Source organism: Abramis brama (genome assembly GCF_963993115.1).
Source record: "Abramis brama genome assembly, chromosome: 5".
NCBI classification, from domain to species: Eukaryota; Metazoa; Chordata; class Actinopteri; order Cypriniformes; family Leuciscidae; genus Abramis; species Abramis brama.
In genome coordinates this window covers 45,266,345-45,273,743 of record NC_139967.1, presented here as the reverse complement: position 1 = coordinate 45,273,743, position 7,399 = coordinate 45,266,345, and the positions used below count along the sequence as shown (strand labels likewise).

Genomic DNA, 7,399 nt, shown 5'->3' with positions numbered 1-7,399 from the left:
CGTTTAATTAGCCAGAGAAAATGTTTATTTATTTATTTATTTAAAATACAATCAGAAAGATGTAGCAGACGAATATGACTTTTAATCAGACAAAGAATAGGGGTTTTATTTATTTATTTCAGTTAAATGAGAAAGATGTAGCAGACGAGCAGGACTTTTAACTGCTATCTGAGTCACTCTGCTCACGTCATGCTCTGATCTTTGGGAAGAGTGACGGCAGGGCTCTAAACTTTCACACACCGGCGATACTTTAATTCATCCGTCTTCGTCTAGTAAGATATGTCAGTGTCCTTAAGAGTACGAAAAAGTGTTGTTATCATTCACAATATTGTTATATTTCGTTGACGAGAACGCGTCTCCTGGTTTTAAAGCATTTTTTTTTTGTTTGAAGTGCGGAGATTTAGGATAGCCACACGTTAAATGGACGCATGCGGATCGCGTTTATATAATATGTGAGTGTAATACACAACTTTTCAGTGCAGGGAAGAAAACGAAAAACCTTTCTGCTTCTTTTGGACATTTGTTGTATTGGCTTTTGTGTGTGCGGATTCCAGTGAACGGAAAAACTTCCACCCAAGTTTTCCTGCTGTTGGTCGTCGTGTGATCCAGCAGGTGGAGAAACACGAGCCGCTGTTTCATCAACACTGGAAGCGAATTTAAAATAAATCCGTTTTCTTCTGAAACTCCCTCTGGATTTAATTTCACGACTTGGTGGCTCGAATAAGCAACTACCCAGAACTGGTAAGTGTTAAATATCTTTATTTCAGCGAACACACTCGGACACATTTACAAACACTCAAGGTTGTTTCGTTTTAGCCTATGTTTAAGTAACGTACATGATGTTCCTGTGTTTCATTATTATTTTTCATACTGATTTTGAACCTTTCTCATATCTTTCACTTTATTGTTCAGAATTTAAGTGTTTTAATTTGATTACGATTAGAATTAGTTGTAAATTCGCGTTCAGTTTGTCCAAAAGAATGTGAATGTGACTCAAATATCCTACTGGAAAATCCTGTAGGAATTTCAGTTTATTCTTCTCTCTCATTCTCATGTATGACCTCTGCTTGTATTGCATTAGAAGAATGTAAAGGAAATCACAGTGCGAGTGAACATCCTCCTGACATATTTTCCTTTTGATATCATACATGGGCATTTGATCCTACAGTTTAACTGTATATCTAGTTTTTGTTTGACATTAGATCCATTAGATTGTCCCTGTATTATTGTGAACAGACAGTAAGATGATGTGTGGCTTCTTGAATTCATGAATACACCTGTTGAGTTACTTTACAGGTGCCAAGAGTAATTAGTTTCATTCATGCTGGCTGGCTCCAGGCTCTGCTTGATTGATTTGACAACTTATTGTGTTGTATTATACCTTGTATTATGGTATATGAATTTTCAGTACTGTATACATAATATATTTAGTCTCAAACCATCTCGGCTCCATGTTACAGACCTTTTGTACGGAAGGATTGGTTGTGGCCTGGACATTGCTGAGGTTTTGAGAGGGAAATGATATTTTCTTATCTTAGTTTCGGTTCAGGTGTTTTGATGCACTTTATGTGACCCTTTTATTTATTTATGTGTCTCTCCCTCTTAGCTGTATAACGTGTTGTGTCTGGCTTGCTCTGATACTCTGTTTTGTTCTCGCAGCCTCGTCTCTGGCACTTTAATTGAAAACTGGGTTTGCATGCCTGCAGCTGCTTGCCTTTAGGGACTACACACACACACACACACACTTACACACACACACACACACTTAATGACAGACCAACATTCCTCAGTCTCGGAAAGGTATGCTGTCGGTCTCTCTTTCTCATTTTAGCTGTCCATCTCTCTTTTGTCTCATTCTTTCTCTCGGATGGCTCGTGTCCAAAACCTAGAATCCATCTGGAAGTTAATTATATCAGTTGCTCCGTCTCTAACGTGGCGTAGTTTAGTTCTTGCACACATACAGTAGCTTAGAGGAAAAGTTAAGGAATATAAACTTGGAGGAAGGGTGGCATATGTTGCATTGCCAGATTAATGTTATAGTGCCGTGCTTCACTCTGAAACACTTATGGTTTAATTAGCAAAAGACATAAAATTCATAATGACGATTATTTTGGTCTGTATTGTCAGTGAGATTAACACGATTAGGAATGGGCGATATGACCAAATAAAAAAAAACAAAATATATCAGTTATATTTTGCTGGAAATAAGGTTACTAATTAAAAAAAATTAGATACCAGTGAAATTTCATAATTCTTGATACCAATTTCAATAACACAGCAGAAATAGCACATTAGTTCCAGCCCTGAAGTCAATGTTTCTCATTCACAAACCGTGCATATTCAAATTAGCCATCAAGTGACATGAAAACCAGTGCCGTTCAGAAACATTGTGAGCAAACCTTCGTGCAGTACATGAAGATAACAACAGTTTGGTCTGTTTTTCACACAAACCTATTGTACGACTTCAGAAGAGCTGTAATATAGCCTAGCTTGAGACTCATATGGATTGCATTTGATACTTTAATGGCTTTTTTTTTTTTTAAAGCTTGATATGCCAAATCTCCATTTATTTTCTTTCTATGGTAAAGAGCAGCATGGACATTCTGCTTAAAGGGATATTTCACCGCTGGAAAGATGTGTGTGTATTTAAATTGGGTCATTTATGTAGTAGAAATGTGAAATTATTTTAGAAGTTGGTGCCTTCTAGACTGAGAAAAGCCAGATAATGTATTTTTGGCTCATGTGGATGAAAGACAACAACTCCCAGAATGCACTTGCTTCGCTGCCCTATGAGGACACTCCCAAGCCACGCCCACCGGTTACAGAGGGCAGTATAGAGAGCCTAAGTCCCGCCCCTCCGCTTCCGGCTCATGGGACCTTACTTCGGAAAAAATATGTATGGAAGTCAATGGCGAGAGACAACTTATCTTTTTATTCCATCTGAACTGTGCCCTGAATTACACATATGATGTTTGCCAATTTAAAAGATAATTATGAAAGTCAAGAAAGTCGCAGTTTGTCATAAAACAGAAGAGTAACAGTTAGTTTTATGTGAAAATCGCTCAATGAACTACATCTCTCGTCTCGCACTATGTACGTCACAAGATCCGTTGCTCGTATGTGTGTATTCTGGTACAAAACACTCAGGCATGACGGCGTAATGTTACGATTATAACGTAAGACTATAGAAACAGACAGACGTTAGCTTCAGTAAAGTTAGCTTCATTCATTGAGAGAAAAGGTATGACGTCACGTGCGCCTTCTGGGTTTGTAGTCTTTGTAATTGCGTATTTTCACAGTCTTATATCTCAACAGTTTTACATCAAACTGCGACTTTCTTGACTTTAAAATGTATCTTTTAAATTGACAAACATCATGTGTGTAAATCAGGGCACAATTCAAACGAGATCAAAATATGTTGTCTCGCGCCATTGACTACCATACAATATTTTTCCGAAGTAAGGTCCCATGGTGGTCGACCGGAAGGGGAGGGACTTAGGCTCTCTATCGGGAGAAATGATACAACTAGGCTACTAGTCGACTCGAAACTGAAAAGACGGCGTTTTATCGTGAGATCCCCCTATGGGCGGGTTGAACACATGCGGGACGAGCTCCTCCTACTGGCTGGAGTCTCTCGCCTCTGGACAGAAAAGCCTCCGATGCTAAATGACGATATTTGCGTCATCTGAGTTTTTTTTCCAGACACACAATACAGAAATCTCTGGTCTCAGGGGGACATGAGGGAGGGAAGCACGGTCACTCGAAAATACTACCGGGTGTCTACTGATACATCGGTGAAGTATCCCTTTAATATCTCTTGTTGTGTTTCTCAGAGAAAGATGAGAGTGAGTAGATGACAGGAGTTTGACGTTTGTATGAACTACCCCTTTAAATGGATGATAACAAAGTTCAGAATTGACAGAGGAAGATCATTTGGTCTTAGATCAGCATTTTTCTTTTATCAGTGTCCGCTCTGAGCGGAGCTGTGCATTGTGCTGTGATTTGATTCTCTGCTCCAGATTCCTGCGCTTATGACTAAAATGTGACCAACATTAAAGTTCCAGAGACACTGTGCTAGAGAGGAAAGAGAAAGTGAGTAAAAGGGCATGAAGAGCACCCTTGTTGCACTTGATTTTGGCATGAGTGTTTTTAAAGAGAATCCTTTTTCAGGGATTGATTTTTATTGATTTACCACAAAACTATCACCAGCCAGTGCCATTTTTGCGGCTGTCATCACAAAACACATCACTGACAATATTAGAGCCGATCCCCTATATCATGGGGGAAGATGTTGCAATCTTATGACCAGCCGAATAGGACCACAGCAGAACTGCAGTGGCAGAAGTTTCAGACAAGCAGCAACAGCTTATACACGTCATTTTCTTTTATTAGATATGAGCTATTTCCACATGGATTTTGATATTTAACAACAATAATTTTAAATGAAGTCATTTTGTGTAATTATAAAATATTGCCTATAATCATGTTTAAAGTTATTGAATACTGTTAGTTCAACAATATACAAGTATACGACTTTTTATTTTATTTTATTTTATTATTATATTTTATTATTTTGTGTAACCGTGTTGTAAAGTGTTTCCTTTTGACTGTGATATTATGTTCATGTCATTACAAATCATACAATCTCATCCCAAGCCTCCTTTACTAATTCCAAACTTCACTTCATTTTAGAGAGAGAGAGAGGTTTACAAAACTTTATTTAACTTAATAATCTTCAACAATTCACATTATATACATGAAAAAATTACATTTCCAAAACCAGATGTCCATCAGAAACAACACACAAAACATCATTAATACACCACAGATCATTGAAACCCATCTCATTATTTACAAGACTATAGTATGCAAATTCTATTTTTAGTCTACTAGCTACTAATTTCATAGACATCACTTCAACATTGATACTATTAAGCTGTAATCCTTGATTTTTCCTGGTTTTCCATATTGCCAATTTCGCAGTTCCTATTAAATCATTTAACAGACACATCTTCCTTCTTCTTGAAAAATTATATTTCACAGCCCCTATAAAAACTTCCTCTGAGAATTCTTCACCAAAAGCTTGAAACAATTTATTAAGAACATCAAAAAGACCTTCCAATCTTTTACATTTTAAAAACAAATGTTCTAAAGGAGAGAGAGAGAGAGAGAATAACCCAAGAAGAATACGTACATGATTGGCAGATAAAAGTCACACAATTAAATAAACTAAAATACTTCCACAAAATAAAGTCTGATTATAAATTAGCTAAGCAATATTAGTAATTATGTTCAGAGAAAGCTCCTGACGAGGTATCGCATTAGTGACCACAGTCTGTGTGTGGAGACGGGCCGACACAAGCAGACAGACTTCAACAAAGCTTTTGACTCCATTTGACATGAAGGTCTTTTTCTTCAATTAATCCAGTGCGGGAAAAACATATATCATCATAAAATCAATGTACACAAACGACAAATTTGCAGTTAAAATTGGTAACAAACACACAGAATTCCTCCCTCAGAGTCGTGGAGTGAGACAGGGCCGCAGCTTAAGTCCCACGCTGTTCAATATCTACATGGATGAGCTAGCGAGGGCTCTGGGTCAGTCTGCAGCTCCTGGCCTTACTCTGCTGGACACTGAAGTCAGATGCCTTCTGTTCGCTGATGATCTGGTGCGGCTGTCTCCCACTAAAGAGGGTCTACAGCTGCGTCTAGACCTCCTGCACAACTTCTGTCAGTCATGGGCCCTGTCAGTCCACCCCAAAAAGACACTTGCACTACACTTACCTTGGCATAAATATTAGCAACACAGGAAATTTTTAAAAAGCTGTTAACGACTTGAGAGACAAGGCACGGTGAGCATTTTATGATATTAAAGGCTAACTCTCGCCAAAATGGAACCTATGCAGTCGATGTAGACAATGTAGTCGATCTCCGAATGCAACGTAATGAACTGACTCCATGTGAGGAAATGTCATGAACTTGTAATTTCACTGAAAAGCATGATAACTTGGATAAAAAATTATCTGTGAATTTATATGGAAACAAGCTTTAGGAGCTTTGCATTAGAGATGCACCGATTACAATTTTCTGGGCCGATTCCGATTTTTCATTAAGTTTGACCTGCCGATACCGATTTTAGCCGATTCCGATTTCATTTTTTCTAACCACTTTACAGCACACACAAATATTTATTTTATATCTTTTCTGTAATAGAACATTTTACAATTTGCATAGTTCACACACATCTAAAGTGCAGTGTTATGGAAGAACCATTTCCTTTTCACATTCAATATCCAATATTTTTTTATATGTATTTTATATTTTTTTATATGTATTTTATATGTATTTAACAAACTAAACGTCTGTATGAAAACAGGGAATGGCAATAAAATAATATATAAATAAAAAATAAAATAATATAGCCTTGCAGTATAAAGATATTTCTCAAAGCACACACACACAGGCCTATTGCAGTCACTTGTACAAACTGAATAATAAAACAAGTTTAAATGGGTACATTTTCTATAAATATTAGTCTTCGTTTTCTTTTCTGACATAGCCCACTCCAGTTCTTGTTAAAACACGCAAAGTCTGTGCATTTTGGGCACTTTTTTGGTGAAACCCTATTTAGGCTATTTTGTCCATCAAAAGTGTGCTTTCCCTTTAATTGAGCGTGAGCAGTGCAGCAAATGGACTCGGCGCCGAAACACGCGCTTCACTGCTCGCGACGCTCCTGCTTGACGCTCACGCGCTGCTCCTGCTCCCGTTGTGAATGCACTCATTGATTAACATGCACGCCGAAAAAAAAAAACGCACTTGCGGTCTGAACGGACGTAATTCACGAGGTTTTCTACATGTGTGTACCGTGTGCACGTGTGATGCTGATGTTGCGCGATGTTAATCATGCGGTGCCCGAGTGCATTTGACCGGCATAAAATCGGCATTTGTCAGACTGACCGGCCGGTCGCCGGTCACGGTCGATCACGTGAAAATCGGCCAATTCCGGTCACCAGCCGATCAATCGGTGCATCTCTACTTTGCATCTTTACTCTCCTCATGTTATGTTGCATTCGGAGATCGACTACTTTTGACTGACAAAATTCCAGCCACCGGAAACACTAACTGATAAAGTGAGTCGTACAAAACCTTTCTTTTTAGTAAACTCTGTGTACACAAACAATGTTGTCAATGCTGGAGTTCATGTGTAGAGCCCCTGGTGATACTTCGAGCACAGTTTTATGTTGTGTCGAGCCTTCTTAGTGTTAAAATAGTGATTTTGATGCTATCATAGAAGTGCCCCATGCACTCCCATTCAAAAGGCATTTTGACCTAAAACGAAAATACGGTCAATCCTAAAAGTGGCGTTTCCATTCTAATTATGCTTTTACACGAAAGT

At 38.2% G+C, this 7,399-nt stretch overlaps 1 protein-coding gene across 1 annotated transcript in view; it reads left to right on the top strand.

The window, feature by feature from the left end:
* Positions 1-205: 205 nt before the first annotated feature.
* Positions 206-7,399, top strand: part of kif1ca (kinesin family member 1C, a) — a 53,179-nt gene continuing 45,985 nt past the window's right edge. Inside the window, exon 1 of the mRNA XM_084114504.1 lies at positions 206-741. The gene's annotated coding sequence lies outside the window, so the exon portion shown is untranslated. The remainder of the gene's footprint in view (positions 742-7,399) is intronic.